The 19,049-nt window shown below is 39.9% G+C and overlaps 1 long non-coding RNA gene across 1 annotated transcript in view; it reads right to left on the minus strand.

The window, feature by feature from the left end:
• Window positions 1-18,690, minus strand: part of LOC104686387 — a 155,133-nt gene extending 136,443 nt beyond the window's left edge. Inside the window, exon 1 of the long non-coding RNA XR_005602091.1 lies at window positions 18,610-18,690. This is a non-coding gene — a long non-coding RNA (uncharacterized LOC104686387). The remainder of the gene's footprint in view (window positions 1-18,609) is intronic.
• Between the last annotated feature and the right edge of the window lie 359 nt (window positions 18,691-19,049).

The raw sequence follows: 19,049 nt of genomic DNA on the forward strand, positions 1-19,049 counted from the left end.
AAGGCCAAGTTGGATGGGGCTTTGAACAACCTGATATAGTGGAAAATATCCTTGCCCATGGCAAGGGAGTTGGAACTAGGTGATCTTCAAGGACCTTTCCAACCCCAACCATTCTATGATTCCATAATTTCCCTCTTTCTGCTAAAGTTATTATTTTTCTGATGCTTTCCTTATTAGATCTACTTTCCATATAATCAAATGAGGTGAAAAGCAGAGAGGACCTCCAAGTGTCAACCACAGTAAGCTGTTAGTCTAGCCCATGATGACAACATAAAACTGTGCCTATCAGCTCACTCCTGTTGAAAGGCAGACTTGCCCCCTCTCATGAGGCAATGGCTCTGTTATCAGGATGAGTCAATTACAACTCAGCAGAGAAATACCTACTTTTTTGTTGTTGTTGCTGTTTTTATTTCTGGCCTAGTTTCTGTATTTGAGTGAGTTAAATTAACTCAAACACTCAAGTCCTGAGCCAAACCCATCCCAAGGTAAGGAACATAAGTGCAGTTCTGAGCCAAACTAGGAGTTAGGGTACAGGAGAGTTAAGCTCTACTCCCTGACCATGATAATCTTAAACATTGTCTCAGATGGTCGTGAAAAAATGCCTTGGGACACAGAAAACTGAAATGACTCTAAGGTAATTCCAGTGAAAATTTTGGTGAAGTTATACCTCACCATTATCAAAAGAAGGATGTCCCACTAAGCCAACTAAATTGATGAATCAACAAGGGGCAAATCGTGAGAAGAAAAGTGGTTTTGCCTAGCTTAAAGAGGTGACTTAACACAACAAAATATAGAATAATTGCCAAGCTAGTCCATGGGAGAGGACCGGAGTGCACAGCTCAGCATGAAAAGAAGAGGTGACAAAAAAGCAAAAGTTGCTGGTCATGGTTTACAAATTTACCTGGTGCTTTTGTGCTCGCCCGCCTCTTATCTGAATGCCTGCAGCCAGCTCAGTGAATTTCCATTAACTTCTCTGTGAGATAGCTAAGATTTCCCATGTCTTGCAGATGGTGAATCGAAATAAGGAGTACTCAAATAAAAAATATGGATCTTCCTGGAATGTGAACTAAAGATCTACTATGTTCTCTGGTTTTAGCAAATAAGGACAAGTCGCTTCTGGTTCTGAAGACCCCGGCGATGGAAATAAATGAAGGAGACAAATGACAGAACTTACATCAAAAATCTGCACTCAGCACACTCCTCACAGAAGCCTTGATTATTCAATGCATACTATGTTCCTTCACAATGTTTGTATTATTAAATAAAATTTGTAACATTTAAGATTTTAAAGTGAAAAACTTCAGTAAGTGCATTGAGAATGCAGCAAATGCACTTCAAGCAGAAAGCTGCCTTTATCATTATAATAATAGTATGGAAGAGCTGTATGAAAAAACCCCAAAAAATCAAGTGTACAAATTATCCAACATTCATTCCATGACATCCTGACAGCTATGTTAGTCCTGATAAAAATATCCAGGAGGACGGCACATTGCAGATGGCACTTCATAATGCGTTCACTTAAAAGCAGTCATTCGCTACCTCAGAGAGAGTGCAGCTTGATGAAGGCCATAGGACACTTGGTTCACCCTGTAAAAGCTGCTTGATGAGGGCATCTTTATTTAGTTAGTTAGTAACTTATTCATTCATTCATCTGATGCAGAAAAATTTGATGAAACTTGAAGGAAAAATCATAGCCTTGCACCTTCTTTGTGAAATTCAGAATTCAGAATCTAGTTCAAATAATGTCTGCTTCTCTGAGAATTACAAGTGTGAAAAATGGGTTAAATTGCCCTACACTTTCACCTCTGGAAACATGAGCTCAAACCTTACTTCCTATAGGCTACCATCAAAATTATTGACTATTTGTCAGTGCCACAAAGCCAATAAATTACTGGGCAACCTGATAGGACTGGTTGTCAAAAGATGCCCAGGAACGGAATATCCTGTCCAGGATGAGGTGCCTAAGCAAAACCCTGTAAGTGACCTTCAGGAACAGTCCATCTCACAGCCCACCCCGCTCTTATCTCCATTTTGCTTTTCAAAAGAAAAACTGTTTGCCTACAATATCATACAGAAGATGTTAATAAATACCAAGTACAGAATATAATTTTCTTAGCAAACAAGATGTCAACTCAACAGCACAAATGTCATATTTACATTCATCTTATTAAGATTTATACCATTTAATGTTGGGCCTTAAGAATTACACTATAAATGGAATATAATTTTCATATAAAAGGGGCAGTATATTTTTAAATCAAGCCTGTAGAAACTCACTCATCAGTGGTTTGTGAAACTTGAGTACACTGATGCTTCAGTACTCAATTAATGTCAGGCAATATGGATTTCAATCTGGCTTGAAATATATTTAAACAAATGAAGTAGATACAAATGTTGGCTCTTTGGCCAGCCAGAGCTAAAAATCCATTTTCTACCCCATTTATAATAAGAAGTAATCTGAATGTAATTTATTTAAAGCACAATATGTTTCCTTAATTTTTACATGGAACCATTACTTATAGTTAAAGTAATAGTTATATCCACAGATCCTAGTGCACTTAATTGAAAATGCATGGTGTTAAAACATAAGACTCCATCCTTCAAAAATAAAAGCATTATTCTAAGAAATAATTGAAGTGGAGGAGCAGGGTCTGGGAAAAGGCAAAGGAAGGGAACGTTAACAAAAATCCTTAAATGCAAACATTTCTTCCCATTTATGTTATATTAGGATGGTTTTTGAATAAAATTAGTCTCTCTCAGCCCCATATTTCAGTTTAGATTACAAAATTCTCTCATCTGATTGTCACATCTTACGCTGAAGTCAAATCCTTCTGCAGCAGAGTGACATGTCAAGGGTGACAATGACAAATTGTCACTAAGTAAGGAATAACACATGACAGGGCGTTCGGCCATAATGAGATATATGCATGCCTCGAGAGCGTTTGCAGGCATGAGGCTGAAGGGCGAATGCTCCCAGCACTCATAATGTTGCTAGGTCTCATTAAGACTTTACATGCACTGGAATAGATTTCTAGTGATTAAAAGAAAAAAAAAAAAAGATTTATGAATGAGTAAATCATGGCAGCAAGTTTTATTTTTATTCATACTTCCCTAGAAGTGTGTGTGGTTTATAAGGCCAGGTTGAAAAAGGAGAAAGGGTCTTTTATCCCTCTTTAAATTTTTTATGTTACTGTCCATCATGGCAACATACAAGTTCCATCCCCTCTAAATGAATAGCAACAGTGAAATCTTTGGCCTAATGGACTTGATGGTGCTCCCTGACACGTATTCATTTGTAGCCATAAACTTTACATGGGCAAGGTGTTACTCTTCAAATATATAATGATTTTATTAATGTCTCTTTTTGTTGGTGTGGGTTTAGATGTAATACAGGGGCATGTCAAAGTTCACAGAAAGGTTTTTAACTTATCCTTTGTGATTTGATTTCTAATGACTTTTAAACTTAGTACTTCTTAATTAATAATAAGCACAACCGGTAAATCCTGACAAGACTATCATAAGATAGAAACTTTTATGTAAAAGGTCAGGCCTGTGGTTAAAAGGACATAGGAAGTCATATATTCAGCTCGGTCAGTGGCTCTCACCACCAGGGAAGGAAGATGAGAAGACGTTGCTATGGGGTTTATTGTAATCCTCACACTATAGATCTGCTTGACCCAGGATTCAGGGCAAGATATAGGACAGTTGTTTGTGCAGAAAAAAAATAAGTCAGGTAACAAGAAGTGTGTAGAACTTATGGTCCCCTCACTGTCAAGAGCAGGTTGACTGACATTTCCATGCCCCATTTTCCTTGATTAGAAAAGGCTGCCATGAAATTTAATTTCTCCACCATCTGTAGAGCATAGAGAGCTTTTGGGAATAAGAATAGCCCCAGTTCAGAGTGCAAAACCTCTTGGTATTAATTTCAGTGTATGTGAAGTTTGTCACCATAAGCAATAGCAGTCAGTAATTTTCTCCCCATTCAAGAGGGAAAAAAAAATCTAATTTTTGTCTAAATGTGAAACCAAAGTCTCAGCCCATTCTCCCCTAAAAAAACTATGTTGTCTCATTTTTTTTTAAGAATGAAGAGACATCAGCAACTTTGTGGTTACATGTCAGAAGTCTCAATATTTAGAAAACAGAAGTGTAACTCTCAGAAGATTTTACCATTGAAATAAGCAAGCTGGTGATAGTATGTTGTACCTTTTGTCCAATCTATGCAACATTAGGAGCATCTTATTCTAAACAGAACTCCTTCATCTCTCTAAAAGAAGGGAAAAACTATCATGACAGACAGTAAAATGGAAGAAAGGGTCACTGCTTTGGAAAAGAGAAAACAAAGTGAGCCCCAGAGTCCTGGCCCTGAGATTGTGTCCCTGCTTGATGCCTGACACAAGAGCACAGGCTTGTTAAAACAAACCTTTGTGTCAAATCATTTAGTTAGTCACAGTAATACTTAGCATCGGTCACTTACGAGCTTCACAGACCCTTCAGAGAAAAAACTCTTTCCATTTTGCTATCAGATATGCATCTTCAGAAGTTCTAGGGTAGTTATGAACTCAGCTCAATGCACGACAGAGCAGCAAGAGGGAAAACAGATTTCCCAGATGTAAGGACTTTTTCCAGCATGATATTCTTATGGGTATTCCAAACTTGTTTCCCAAATCTCAATCACAATAATGCATAAAACCAGAACTGACCTTGAAAGCCTTGAAAACCTTGAAAGCCTTTAAGTTTGTATTTGAAATAGAAAAGAATCTGTGGGTGCTACCACAGTGCTAGGAATGAGGCAAATCAGAGACTTTCCATTCGAGAAAACAGAGCCTATCAGATTGGCTTGAGGCTTCGGACTGAAACCTTTACCCACTTGGATCACTCCTGCTGAGGTGTTTTTCTTCCTGCCAAAGAGAGAAGTCTGTGCCCTTACCTCTCATCCAGCATGTGCCCAGCCATACATCCCAGCCTCTAAGCAGCAGTGCCAGTCACCAGCCCCAGCTCTCCCATTCAAGCAATAAAGTCACAGGCCTCTTGGATCAGGGAACAACCCCTATGGCTGGAGCTGACAACCTTGGATTCGTTGCTCTCACAGCAATAAATGAGTTATGCAAGTACATAAATTTCAATTACTCACTGCTTTGGAAAGGGATTTCTGGATTGTATTATCTGTGGTTATATCCTTGGCAGTGGGGCCACCCAGGCATTTTTCAAACAAGAGCGACACCTGGGTTGTGGCATTCAATGGAATGGGCTGGTTTATACTTGCAACCCTTAACTGTCCCACAGAAATATGTTTCACAGATGGGATGGTCATTGAAACAAACTGGGAAGTGAACATGATGATGGCAGTTTTATGCATTGGCAACTTGTCTGTTTTAATTTTAGACTTTCTTGATGGCTGTGTTGGCCCTTGACAGCCATGGCCCCCGGATATTGCAGAACAGATTTTTTTTTTTTTTGGAGTGTACCATTTATACTTGTTATATCCCAGCCTTTTACAAAACAATGCAATTGCTGCTGCTATTTATGGAGAAAAATTACAACAATGAGCCTAATTTTCAATTTTCACCCATGAACTCTAATCTGCTTTAGCATATGGACATTGCTGTTTGCAAGAGGCCTGTCCCAGAGCAAATACGCAAGGAGCAGTCCATGTTGAGCGCAACAGAGTAGGGGGACTTGCCCCAAAGACGCTCAGAAATGTTACGGTGTTACACCTTTCTGACCTCTCTCCCTACAGGGACAATACCTTCCTCTGCATCACAGGAAGCACATCAGGCTCTAGGAATTTTCCAGATCTCTTGAGAAGACACATTAATGTCCAAGAGAAATGTTGTAGGCAGAAGTGGATATAGGAAATATGCCCAAATAGGTTTATATGCAGATCTGGGGGCAGGTCAGCTTGGGTTCAAAAGTGAAGGGAAGGATCTCCCAAGAGCTTTCCAGCTTCAGGAGTGTAGGACCTGGTGGATCCTCAAAGAGAAACATTAACACTAGATGTGGGAGGCCAAGTGCTTCTAGAGATCCAGTCTGCTCACTATTTACCTCAAAAAAACCAAGAATACTAACCAAAACCTCAGGAAGCTAATTGGACTCAAATAAATGAAGCTGCAGTAGCCAGAGAAATTTGAAGCCAAGGAGGCTGTGGATCGCTTCTCAAAAGAACGAGCAGAAAGAAGAACACAGGAAAAAGGGGAAAATGAAATTACAGCAGGAATACACATGGAGGACCTCAAATCACGTATAGATGAGCATACTTTGAACACATTTGGATACCAAAATATACTGAGAAAATGCAGTTTGGTTTTGATTATTTAACATTCCTTTATGTTGCCAAGTATAATGGAAGATTTTTCCTATTCAAGTAGGGAGTACAGACATCGGTCTTAGTTAAGGTAAGCACTATAAATGGCTAATCAAAAAGAAAGTGGAAAAGACCAACATTCTGAAATGAAAATGTTTTGCTTCTCCTGAGTGACTTTAAAACATGTCTGGAAAGTAGATCCTAGACTCTTTCCACCTGTTATAGTTTTCCGTTTTTGTAGTCTATGGTAATTGTGTAAAGCTTACACTGAGGTGAGAAAAGGCTCACTGAAATGCTCAACAAGTTTCTAATGGCTATTTTCTGCACTCACTCCCACCCTGTTCCCTGAATCTGAAACAGCTGCCTGGGAGAGTGGGTAAGGAAAAGTCCAGTCTGCATAGATGACTTTTCCAGATTTACCAGTCTTGTAGCTGAAACTTGAAGCTAAAAAATTTATGTTCTACTACAGTGCAGAACATTGTGGATCTCTAAAGACGAAGGAGGCCTGCAGGGCTGTGCTGTGCCTTGTCCATCTGCTGCTGCCGGAACTTGCCCGTCACTCTGCCCAGGGATTGCTAGCTCAGCATAGACAAACAGGCAACAAGGGGAGAAAGGAGCATAGCAAAGGACTCTGCAGACCAGACAGCGCCACATTTGAGCCCTGAAGTTCAGCAGTACTCAGGGAACTACAGCATTCCTTGTGACAGGCAGGAGGAAGCCCACAGCCTTATTACAACAGTAGTTTCAGCCAGGCCAAGTCCAGGGAACAGGAAAAATGGTATGAAGTGATTTTCCCACCACCTCCAGCCAAGCTTGAAATTTTGTTTAAATGTGAATTGAGTCCTGAGCCTTTAGACAGAAACCTCTTTGAGCTGAGAGTGAACCAGAAACAGTTCTAGGGTTGTCTCTTTTTTTAGTTTGGATGTGTTAGTAACACAGTGTAACGCTACAGTCAGCTACACATCATCCCAACTGTAAAAATTAAGAAGAGCTGTTGAATGTCAAGTGATGAAGCACAAAGTGTCACAACTTCAAAAGTCCTGTTTTTCTGGCAATATTTACTTATTCGCATGACACATTAACATATGTAATAAGTACATAAAAGAACAAATGTCATATGGAGAAGTCAATGTGTACCCATAATTTACTGAACAGTATTAGGAAAACCTTAGATTGTTTTAATTTCATGATTTATATACCTGAAAAGTAATTCCTATGCTGCAACAGCAGCTTTTCCTCCTATGACTGTAGAAAACTTTACTTTACCAGGCTTCATGACTATTGTTCCTCTTTTCTGCCTGAACACACATTATAGAGAAGAGTTTCCTTTTCACTGAATTTGTAAAGGAGTTATGGGGAAGAAAAAAAAATTAAGCTATAAAGAAGAGCTGTTCTTTAGGAAGTTATCTTGAGCATTTTTAGCTCTAGCTTTGCTAGCAAAGGTTCATCCCATCAGTCCTTACCTTCTATAAACCGTGCACACTATTAAATCATGAGGTTGACAACGAATTATTGTGTAAGATTATGACCAGATCTTGAAAGTTCATTTTGTCTCAGCTCTTTCACTGACATACACTTAACTGCTTTGCTTGCTTCCAAATTATGTCTAATGTCCATTGCAAGTGTCATATGGCAAACATCAGCCAGTTCTGCAAAAGCTGTTTCTAAACATGTTTGGTTAGATTGTTTTTAAGGCAAGTTCATTTCCTCTGCCAAATTTGAAGAATAGACAGCCTGACATGTATGCAGCTTTTCAGCTTCACGGTCAATAGTCTTCATTCATTATTTGGGTGTGAAAATAAAGTGTAAGAAATGAAATGCTGCTACAGCCTTCCCTACATCTGATACTAGTAATCAGTTTCTCCAATTGGTGCATGTGCAAAGAAAATAGAAACACAAAGGCAAATGATGCAAATATATGAGCCAGGTAAAAATAAAACAAAAAATTAAAAATAATTGCAGTATATCTTAGGCTGGTACATCTTAAATCTAAACTCTTTTCTCCTCCAAAAGAATAAAGATTTTATTGCTATTCAGCTACTAAGCTACAACAGATACATTTGCCATATTAAACTTCTAAAGAGTGTGGAGATCCTTGGGTAAATAAATCTCCCAATTTTTAAACTAGCAGAACAGTAGCAAAGATGCTGACTGTGTGGTGTTCGTTAAATAAACTAATACATTTGACAACTGAACTGAGACTCTTACTGTTACCTTCAGTCTTGAACTTCGACTTGACCTAATCCCATATCAACTGATAACAGTTTACCATCTGTCCTTGGTCAGCCCAATGGAAGACTTCAAAGGCTAGATTTAATAGCATATAGTTTGGCCTTGACATACAGACTGTATCTGTTCTTACTTAAAAAACAATAAAACCTTGTATTTAATTTCTTCTTTTTTTTCTTTCTTCTTTTTTTTTAACAGATGGAGGGCTGGTGTCTTATTCCATTCTGTCACCCCATCTGGACGCCTTAAATGTGATACTAAGGGATGCATGGGGTGAGCCCACCAAAAGCTCAATTCAAGTTGAGATACAGTGAGAAAGGAAAGAAAATAGACTGATACCAATCTCGCATCATGGCAAAATAAAGGCATTTAAGGCTGCCATAGGGGAATACGGAGAAGAAATCAGCACCGACTCCTGAACATAACAATGCAGGATTGGAGTTCACTTTAAGTTCTCAAAGAAGTACAGATGCTTCATTAGCAACACCTAATAGAAAATAAACACTTTTGTCCACCAATTTATGTGTCACATTGCAAAGCAGCAAACCGCAAGCCTAAACATCACAGGAATCATTTTCTGCTTACTATTCCTCCTGAGGCCTCACCACAGGAAAACCTGCCTTTGGGGAGTTCAAAGAATGTGTTTTACTCTCACTGCAAAATTAACTGGTTTTCTCTTTTCTATATGATCTCTTCATTATAATCTAGAGTTCAAGGGGGGGGGTTCTTTGTGACAGACTCCAATGCTTTAATACAACAATGGCAATTTTTTAACTCAGAGTAGTAGATTTAGCTAACATTCTTTAAGGGATGAAGGACTCCTAAAATCTGAGCTACTATCTGTTTAACATAAAAAGCACCGAACACAGTAATTCCTATAGGAGAATATATTTTCCTTGCTATGAAAATGTAGCAGAGCACTGCATGATTTTAAATATCCTACCTGTGCTTGCTGACTCCTTAGTCTGCAAATGCTCTGCAGAGACAACTAAGGATGTCTTCTCTTTTCACAACTCTGAAGTAGCTACCATATTCAGCTATAAAATAATAAATAGCAAATGGGTTTATTTTTAGGGGTCCTTCAGAGTTTACATTGGTCCTTTACATAGGTGGACCCCAAAGTTCCCTTGAATTGCAGAACGGTGAAAAAAAAACCTTATCGGTGGTGGAACACTTTCATGATTAAGTGATGTCCCTGATCCTAGAAGCAAGAGCTTCAGTCCCCAGTTACCTCTAAACAAATACTTTCATCCTTGTACATCCTGACATTAGGAAACTTTGTGGAAGAAATGAAGGATGGCAGGATAATATAAAAGCAAATTATTAACAAGTATTAGGAACTTAACTCTATCCCTTCCTGGGATAGAGTTAAATTCTGTAGAGAATTTAGAGAATAGAGTTAAATGTCTGTATTCATCTGTAGATATGAAAAAACCACTATCATTCCCTTTCGTACTAGCAAAGGAAGTTGGGTTATTCACCATGGACAAAAATTCATTATAATCTTGTCATGTTGATCAAAGCTTTGACAGACAATGCCAAGTCCAGTGATCAAAGCATTGTAAAAGTATGAACAGATTTCTGCTCAATGAATCTCTGCATAGACCCCTATAAGCATATTTAAGAATATTTTTTACCAAAATAAAAGAAGAAAATAAAATTGATCCAACCCACCTATATTTTTGTGTTTTCTGTGACAAAGATAAAACCCTTGTATTTTGTTTGGATTGAAAAGAATTATTTGTGTAACTTCTGTTTAATTTTTTTTTTAATGAAAATGCAAGTCTAAATCGTTACAATGTTGCTGATGTCAACTTTCCCCTTTTTCACCTCTGACTTTTATTCACAAATTTCAATGTTTAGGTAGATCACTTGGAACAAAACAACCCTATTTTCAGTCTTCCAGGACAGCACCCCAGCCCTGAAGCAATAAAGCTATTTGAGATACGATTATTTCCTATTGACACCATTCCACTTTGGGAAATAAGCATTTCTTAGATCAAAGACAGAAACTTGAGTGCATATCTTAAACACAAGACTGGGCAATTACTTTATATAAAATATATCTAGCTTGAAAGCTCCAATGTAATCTCAGCTTCAAAATGCACTCTGGCTGGGGAGTTATGTACTCTTTTGACATACAGGAAGGGCTTGATTTAAATCCCTGTCATCAGTTCCTCTGTGAGAGACTACAGGATAGCACTTCTATGGACAGCAGCTCCAAGGAGACAATTTTTCAGGAAATAATAAATGAACATGCATCTGTGTATGTGCTTCAACTTCTGTGAAGTCAAGAACTGGGAAAGGAGGATTTGAATGTGAAAATGTCTGTCCTCTGACAGCACCTTGGGCACTCAGCATGAGGCAGACCAGCCAGCACCTAAACACACAAATCTCCAACCCCCAACTGAATCATGTGGGAAGAGCACCTGCCGGCATTACTACAAAGTGGAAATCTTCAGAAATGGTTTTGTTCATTGGTACAGGGTGTTTCTCCCATGTTTCCTCTAATGGACACTTCTCCTGTTCACTAGCAAGCCTGTCTGCTTTGAGATAAAACCTGCAATGATGCTTGGAGCAGCACCATCCTGGGGGAAGAGGAAGCATTTCAAAGCCCTTTACCAAAGCCTCCGCAGATCTCAGAGACTCAGTCTGCATCTCTTCCAAAGGAGTGAGGCCGGGGGATCTGTTTGAAGGCTCCAATAAGGTAGCGGTCCCGTTTTCTTAATGATCTGTCCTTCCTCAACTGCAGAGGAAAAGCAAGTCAAGTGTGTCCTTATACACTACTTTAGTAAAATGGATGTGCAGTACACACTTCATTACAACCACCATGGGAACTAAAAGTAACTTGAGCAAACGGCCCCAGCTCCATGTAATTATCTTTTGAAGACACTCGAAGAAAAAAGGAAAAAACCTCACCAAACTAGCTCAAGAATAGCAGAGTTGTCCGAGGGACAGGTGAGCTGACGATGGCCTCAGCGGTTCCCCCATGAGCCAGGCTCTCCTGCAGTGTCCCGGGTTGATGGCCGGGGCAGCAGGTCCCATGAGACCGGGAGCGTGCAGGGGCTCTCAGAGGAGGAGCCCTTCCAAGGATGTGTGCTGGACAAGGCTGAAAGGCGCCGGGCTGTGTGTCTGAGCAATGCTGCCCTCCCATGGCACTTGCTCAGCCCGCTCCCTGCTGAACCCACACCCCTCAAATGCTTCAGCGGGCCCGAGCCCACAGAAAGGGCAAGAGCAGGGCGGGGGTGATGAGCCTTTACTGGGGGTTACTCTTTCAGGCTCGGGGCCTCTGAAACTGTATTCCCAGACGACTGATCCAGCTGGCAGTGCCCATACTCAGCCCCACCACTCACAATGGACCACAGCCCTTCCCGGCCTTCAGGTCCCTTTTTCTTATCAGTCTCCCGGCTTAGTAGCTCATTCTCCTGTTAACTCTTTCAGAGGTAATAAAACGGAGAAACAAGAAGCTGAGAAGTCTGAGAGCATAAATATTCTTTGAAAAACAGAGCTTCAAATAATGAAAAGTACAGGGCTGTGAGAGGCTCCTGATGACATCCAGGGGGACTGCAGCCCGACCCCAAGACCTTGGGCAAACCCAGAACTGAGCCATCCTTCTTCTGATGGAACAGTGAGACCTCCCTTCCTCTAAGGATGTTTTTCTTTTGAAAACAGTTTCTAGCTCCTTTTTTACCTACTTACTTCTCTGTTGCCACAGAGTGGCTGAAAACAGCTGTGGTTGTAAGTGGCTGTGAGTCCTGTCGGTAAAACCTGAATATGTGTGAAGATTTTTTAAATAAACACACCACTTGTCTGAAATGGGGATCAGAAGGCTCAAAGGCCAGCAAGTAGTTCAGTAACAGAGGCACCCGTGGCCGAAATGTCTTTATGTGGACAAAAGCCCACAGCTACATTTTTGTGAATGCTCTTTGTGTAGAAGGTGACTTGAACTGGGTACAGCTCACAGGTTTACAAGCAGCCGCAGAACATTGAAAGTATAAGGAAAAAGAAGTTGTAAATTGAAGAGATTTAGCATGGCAGGAGAAAATGACAATGACTCTGCTCAGATCCAGTTGTACCCTGGATGACAACTGCATATTTTGTGCACTTAATGTAGTTGGCTCCATAAGGCAGTCAGAGGCATAGAGACACTTTTAGCTAAAGGGGAATACTACTTCTCCCTCAAATCCCTGGGAAATCACTTCTCCAGCACAGAAATAGGTCTGCCTTAAGCCACGCCAGCCAGCTTTCTAAATCCACTGTGGTCAGAGCTCTGCAGTTCTGAGGCAAACCAGTGGCTTTCATGTTATATAAAAGTTACCGACTTTGTGTTTACCACGTGCCTTCTCAGATGCTTCTCGAATCTGGATTGTTTCCAGTGTACATATATAGTTTATATATGTTTATAACTTTATAAAGTTTTAAAAGCTTTGGCAGTCTGTCAGCCAGAGCTGTGGTGTAGGTCTAGGTGTGTTTATGGAGCCTGAGCTGGGAAGTTTCAAGTGTCTTTATGGACTTGCAGGTGGAGGTAAGTAGAAGCTGTATCCCACATGAAGAGGAGTTCTTCTGTGTATTAAATTTTTTTTTTTCCTCCAACCACAAATTCCTGACTGAGCTTCACTGTAATCACTCAAATCACCAGATCCCAGGAAGTGCACTCCTCCTGGGGACCTGCAGAGCCCCACAGCTCTCTGACTGAACACACAAGCTGTCATCCCCCAGTACCACCCCAGGTCTCACAACCCCTGGCCTTCCTGCAGCCCACACTGCTTTGCACTTGATGACAAGCCTGAGCTGCAGGCCTGGCCCAACCTCCAGATTCCAGCATGCCTTTGGTGCCATGGCCATGGTCTTCCTCTGCCAGGCAGGAGGGCCCTTTGCATGACTTAACTCTGGCCTTGCTCTGTGTGAATTGTGGCAAACCCCACTGGGGAGTTGGAGAATGGAGTATCAGAAAGTCCACTACTACCTTTGGATGCAGAATTTATCCTTAGTTTCAATTTTTTGTCCCACATCCCACCCCCAAACTTTCCTGGGCTTTTCCTCATGGGTCCTCCTGCTCCCAGCTTTGCTCTGTCCTTGACCAAAACCATAGGCAGGGATATACCCCACTCTGTGAGTACCTGGCAGTGCTGTTTTTACCACCCCACTATGACATGCTCTTGAAACCTGATACATAGCTTTTGATGGTAGGCCACAGCTGGCTTCCAGCAGGCAACCCAACAAGCAGTGGAGATTTTGCACATAGAGCTATTAAAACACTAGGTAATGAGAAGTGTCAACTTCTTTCTGGGCTGCTGTAGCAAGCACTGAGAAGAGGAAGACAGAAAATGTTTCTGTAATGACCTAATTACACTTAATACAAAAAAGCATGGAACATCTTCTTGGGGAGGCTATATTCAACAATGATGGATCTAGGAATGCTGGACTCTGTAGTATGCATTCTTTACAATACCTGAGCATCAGTTTCAAACCATTTCCTGACAAACTAATTTCCCCCTCAAAATTTCAGAAGATGGAGGCATCATTTTGTCTTCCCTCATTACCCTCAGAAAGTGAAGCACAGCTATTTTTACTAGCATTACAAAACACCTTACATTTAACCCAAACTTGTAAAAACAGTGGAAGACTTTTACTGCTCTAATACACTAGGTTGAGCATTGTTATTTCCCTTTCTGAGAAAATATCCTCTATGAATATATATTTAGAACTCTTCTTAAAAACTGATGACCTGATTGCAATCATGGAATTACTAGAAAAATGAGAAATTGTAAATAATTATTTCAAAAGGTAAATATACCTGTTCTTTTACTAACGATGTACTAGAAGCTTCCTATAAAAATAGTATAGACCATTTTGCAAAGACCAGATCCTCAAAATGCAAAGAAAAGTTATGTCTGTTTAGTGTGCTCACTTGTTCCAAGTGGAAGGTTTCAGGAATGTAATGGGAGTTTGCAGAAGAAGTTGCAAGTAATTAAGCAATCAGAATTTGCTTTTGCACAGAATTCTTTGTTTATAAAATGCAAAGAACTTCTCAGAAGCAGGCTATGAGTTTCACCATTTCTTAAAGAGAGGTGAGAAATCCAGTCTCAGCAACAGAGACAGGCACTGAAGCCAGCAGCATGTTGACTACCTTGATGGAAGCGTTAGGAAATTTACCTCAGATAAAAAGGCAGAAATGTGCGAACTCTGCCCTCCATAACACCTACAGAGTACTAGCATTATAATTACGTTCTATTATGTTCTAGTCAGTCAACCATCTCGTGTCCACACAGATAATTATATTTTAACTGCTAAAGGGCTTTGGGAAATTAGCAGCCATGTGAATGCTTGGTTGGTGCAGCACATACATTTGCCATCTTAAGGTGATTAATGTAATTCCTAGCACAGGACTGGCCAGATGATTAGTTCAGTGCTACCCCTCATATTTAAAAGCAAACGGACATGAGAAGTAATCCAGAACATACACTAGTCCTTATTTGTGCCTTTTAAAGGAGTTTAGAGAAGAACCTGTATAGTTTCCACTGCAGATAGATAGCTCCTTGAATTTGACTGAATAGGCTGAAGCTGGTTTACTTCACAAGGCCTCTACAGGACATTAACATTGTACCTAAATAATTTAGCTTGACAATTAATCAAGAACAAACACTTTTCAGGGCTTGTATGAGGGACCAGGAGATGAAGTGATATGTGATGCCTGGGAATTTTATATGCAATTTAGTACCTGACTTAGCATGTGATGCTGAGCAAGCTGAACTCTGTTTCTGGTCCCCTGTTTCCCTTTAAGGGGAAGAGGGTACCTAGTTCCTAGATATGAGTTTCTCCTACTGATGCTCAGTGCTTGTAGAATAACTTGGGATCTTTGGAAAAAAGATGTACAAAAACATTATTGATCCCAAATGTTTTGTATACTCTGTTGCTGCACTCAATGAAACAATCAAATATAGAACATGTTTCTGCAAAGCCAGCATGTAGAAAATTCTCTATTGTCTCTTTCTGCTTTATCAAGCAGCCCACAGAATTCTTTAGAGGACCTAGTCAATACTATTTAAAACATCAAGACTCATTTTGCACTCCACGTTCTTTGTAATTTCTCTTTCTCTCAAACAGGTAATATACTACTGGGAAGAATGCCTTCCCTTCATAATTACAACACACAAAGCTTCAGACATGCACATTTCAGGTGAGGCCTAAAATTTTGAAGGCTCTCATTATCCTTCTAACACAAAGAGACTTTCTGGGGGACCACTGCTTTTGCGAGAAAGGATGTGTGTTTTGTTTCCACTCGATGTTACAGTGAAATATAATGTCATGACCAGCTCACAGACTTACTGGTAATCCATTTCCTGAAAAATCAAATCCACCTATTGTATATGCATGGCTTTATGATAATGCAATGACCCATACAGGATAGTCTAGCAGCAACTGGTTCCAACTTGTCCCTGCCAATCACTGAGCTTCTACCGCATGTCTCTTGCAGTCACAGGGCAAGCATGTGCATCTTGACAGCCCTGGAAATTATTCTAAACCACTTCATCACATTCCAAACCAACACTTACTCTGATTACAAAGTTAATAGCTTGAAATGGACATTCTAGAATTAACCCGGTGACCTGCTAAGTTGGTGACAAGGAGACAGCCAAATGTGATGCAGGCACCAGGCTGAGTGACAATGCCTGATGATGCCTGAGGCTCCACTGCTAGAAGCGATGTTGGAAAATGGAGGTAATTTTAGGGTTTTCATTTCTTCTTTTGGCCTGCAAACATTTGTTTCTCATAATTGACTTTCACATCTGACTTAATGTGTGTATTTCTCAAGAAGAAAATATCGGTGATGAGGCACAATGATGCAGTTTGATTGGATACTTTGCTAATTCTCCACTGTTCAAAGGTAGAAGAGAATTTCTCAGAAAGGCATGTGGAACTCTTGGGACAAAACACGTATTTAGAGCTGCCCAACAACTACTTTTGGCCAGTACCTGAATGGTTTACATCCAGCCCAGTAAAGGATAATATTAAAGTATTATGAGCCAGGGAAATAGAATTATTTCCTAATTAAAAAGGGGCTTTAAACTTTACTTCAGAAAACAAACAACGAAAAGTCTTAAGCCCTATTTTAACAAAGGGTTGTACATCCAGCAGGTTTAGGTAGTTCACTGCAATGAGCAACAATACTGGCACTGCAAATGGGACAGGAACACATAACCAGGGAGCAGCAAAAGAAAATGGGACTGTGCTACTGACCCCAGGTGCCCACTGGATTGGCTTAGTTGAAAAGTGAATCTATTCTCTGACCGATATCAAGCCCATCTATAGAAACATGTGAGACAGGAATGAACTCAATGAGTCTCATTCTCTGAGTAGAAGACTTGACAGGTCTGAATGTGGATTTTAAATGCCTGAACAAGGTAGGAAAGAGATTCTGGTGATGGAAACTTTGCAGAACAAAAATATTCCAACCTGAATCCACATAGTATAAAGCATTAAGGACATCTTTTTATCTTTGGAAATTTTACAGTTATCAGACTAACAACTCTGAAAATAAGGCCTCTTTTAATTCTCTCTCCTTGGATTTGCAATGGGAAGGATTTAAAGAACTATATTTGATCTATTAGGTTGAAGTACTCACAGTACTGTACATTGTTTAGCGTACTAAATTTAGTTGACTTCTGTCTCTTTCAATTACCCTTCTAAAAAGGATAGGTGAAAAATAATGTCTCTCATTATACAATTTGGTTTGCTGTTGATTAATTTTTCTCTTCTAGTGCTTGCTTATGTTTTTCAGGGTAGGAAGGACAAAATAGCTTGGGGGGGGGGCAGGAAGCTCTTTTTCTGAGTTGGAGCTTATAGATTCTTCCCTTTCATATTTTTATCTCATCAATATAATGTCAGGATCATTGAAAGGAAAAAAAAAGTCAAACAGAGAATGGACTGAATCTTAACCTTGGTAAAATAGACCAATTGTAAGACATCCTGAAACTAAAAATTAATTTCTGCACATGCTATCCTCATCATTAGTATGAAGCAAAACTTACTAAAGTTTTACATAATTAATCCACTGATTAGTCCTCTTTTGGCACAGCAAAGAACTGTAGAGGAATAGCATGCCCTAATTCTTAAAAGAACCATGCTCTGCATCAGAGGTACTCCTCGATATTTCAGAAATAGTTCAATTCCATTTGGTATCACTTATGTGTATTCCCTCTGTAAGCTATGTACAACTCTTAACACCACTCAGCCCCTCTAAAGGAGGTAGAAACCAGGCATGGATTCTGGGGCAGGTCTTGAACTCAGCTGCTGCTTTGCAAAGGATGCAGCAGTGAGAGCCAAAGGGTTTCTGGCTGTGATGTCCTCCAACCATCAAATGGTAATCAAATACTTTGATGAGGAGGAAGCAAAAAAAGATTAATGTATTTTAGTGATCTGTTTAAATTTCAAAAATAGTAATTGTTGAACTCGACTGCTCTAAAAACCTTTGTTCTGAAAACAGAACTAGGCAGCAATGACTTGCCCTGAATTTCTGCAGAGTCTGAATGATCAAAGATCTGTTGAAGTTTTATTCACCCTCCTTGTTTCAGTGTTTAGACTGGGCTGATACTCCACAAAGACAAAAAGAAAACCCCAGGCTTTCAAAAAGGAAGGAAGTGCTCAATTCAGAGAGACATTAATTCTTTCCAACCTTCTTTTCTAACCTTTCCAACCTTCTTGTTGGACTTATAAGTCTCCCTTACTACATTTGATAGTGCTTCATTAATTATCAGGATTAAACTATCACTAATATTAAATGCAGAAAATCAGCAGTCATCATGTATGTTTGATTGAGTCCTTCAGAGAAACACAGAGTAAGAAATCCAGATGCTGTAATAAGTCCTGGAAGAGCTTATGACAGAATGGAAAAACATTCTAGTGCATCCTATGACAATAAATGATAGCAAATGGGTAATACCCTATAGTATCAAAGGCAGAAGTGATGATTAGCAAGCGTACATGGAACTGGGACTTATGACTTCCTGGAGACAAGTGTCCCTGGAGCAGCTTTCCTAAAATTCCTCTTTCCCATCAACCCACCAGATGTTCCTTACCCTTCCTCTTTACGAATGTCTCCTTCAGACATTGGGATGCCACCAGGAAGAGGGGAAGAACAGACCACACCTGCACCATAGCTTGTACAAACATAGTTAACTGGCAGTGCTCACAAATTCTGTTAGAAGGTGTGTAGTTATGCAAGTTTGATAGTCTTTTGTGGGCTGACGGCTTAAATAACTTGCCAGCAGATCATACACTAGAAACTTGTCACTGCTTGTGATACAAGAGCACGTGTGTTCTTGCCCATTACTGGAATGCACCTACTGGGGCAGGGTTTGAAATTTACCAGTTCAGACAAAGATATCTTCAGGTTGCAACAAAGGAAACAAAAGAATGGAAATCTCTTAGTAGACATTAATTTTTTTAAATTATGAACATTTACTTAATGAATGCTGTTCCTGTTAAAGCTCCACTTTTTGAACAGGCAGCCATTCCT

This window comes from Corvus cornix, chromosome 5, assembly GCF_000738735.6.
Source record: "Corvus cornix cornix isolate S_Up_H32 chromosome 5, ASM73873v5, whole genome shotgun sequence".
NCBI lineage: Eukaryota > Metazoa > Chordata > Aves > Passeriformes > Corvidae > Corvus > Corvus cornix.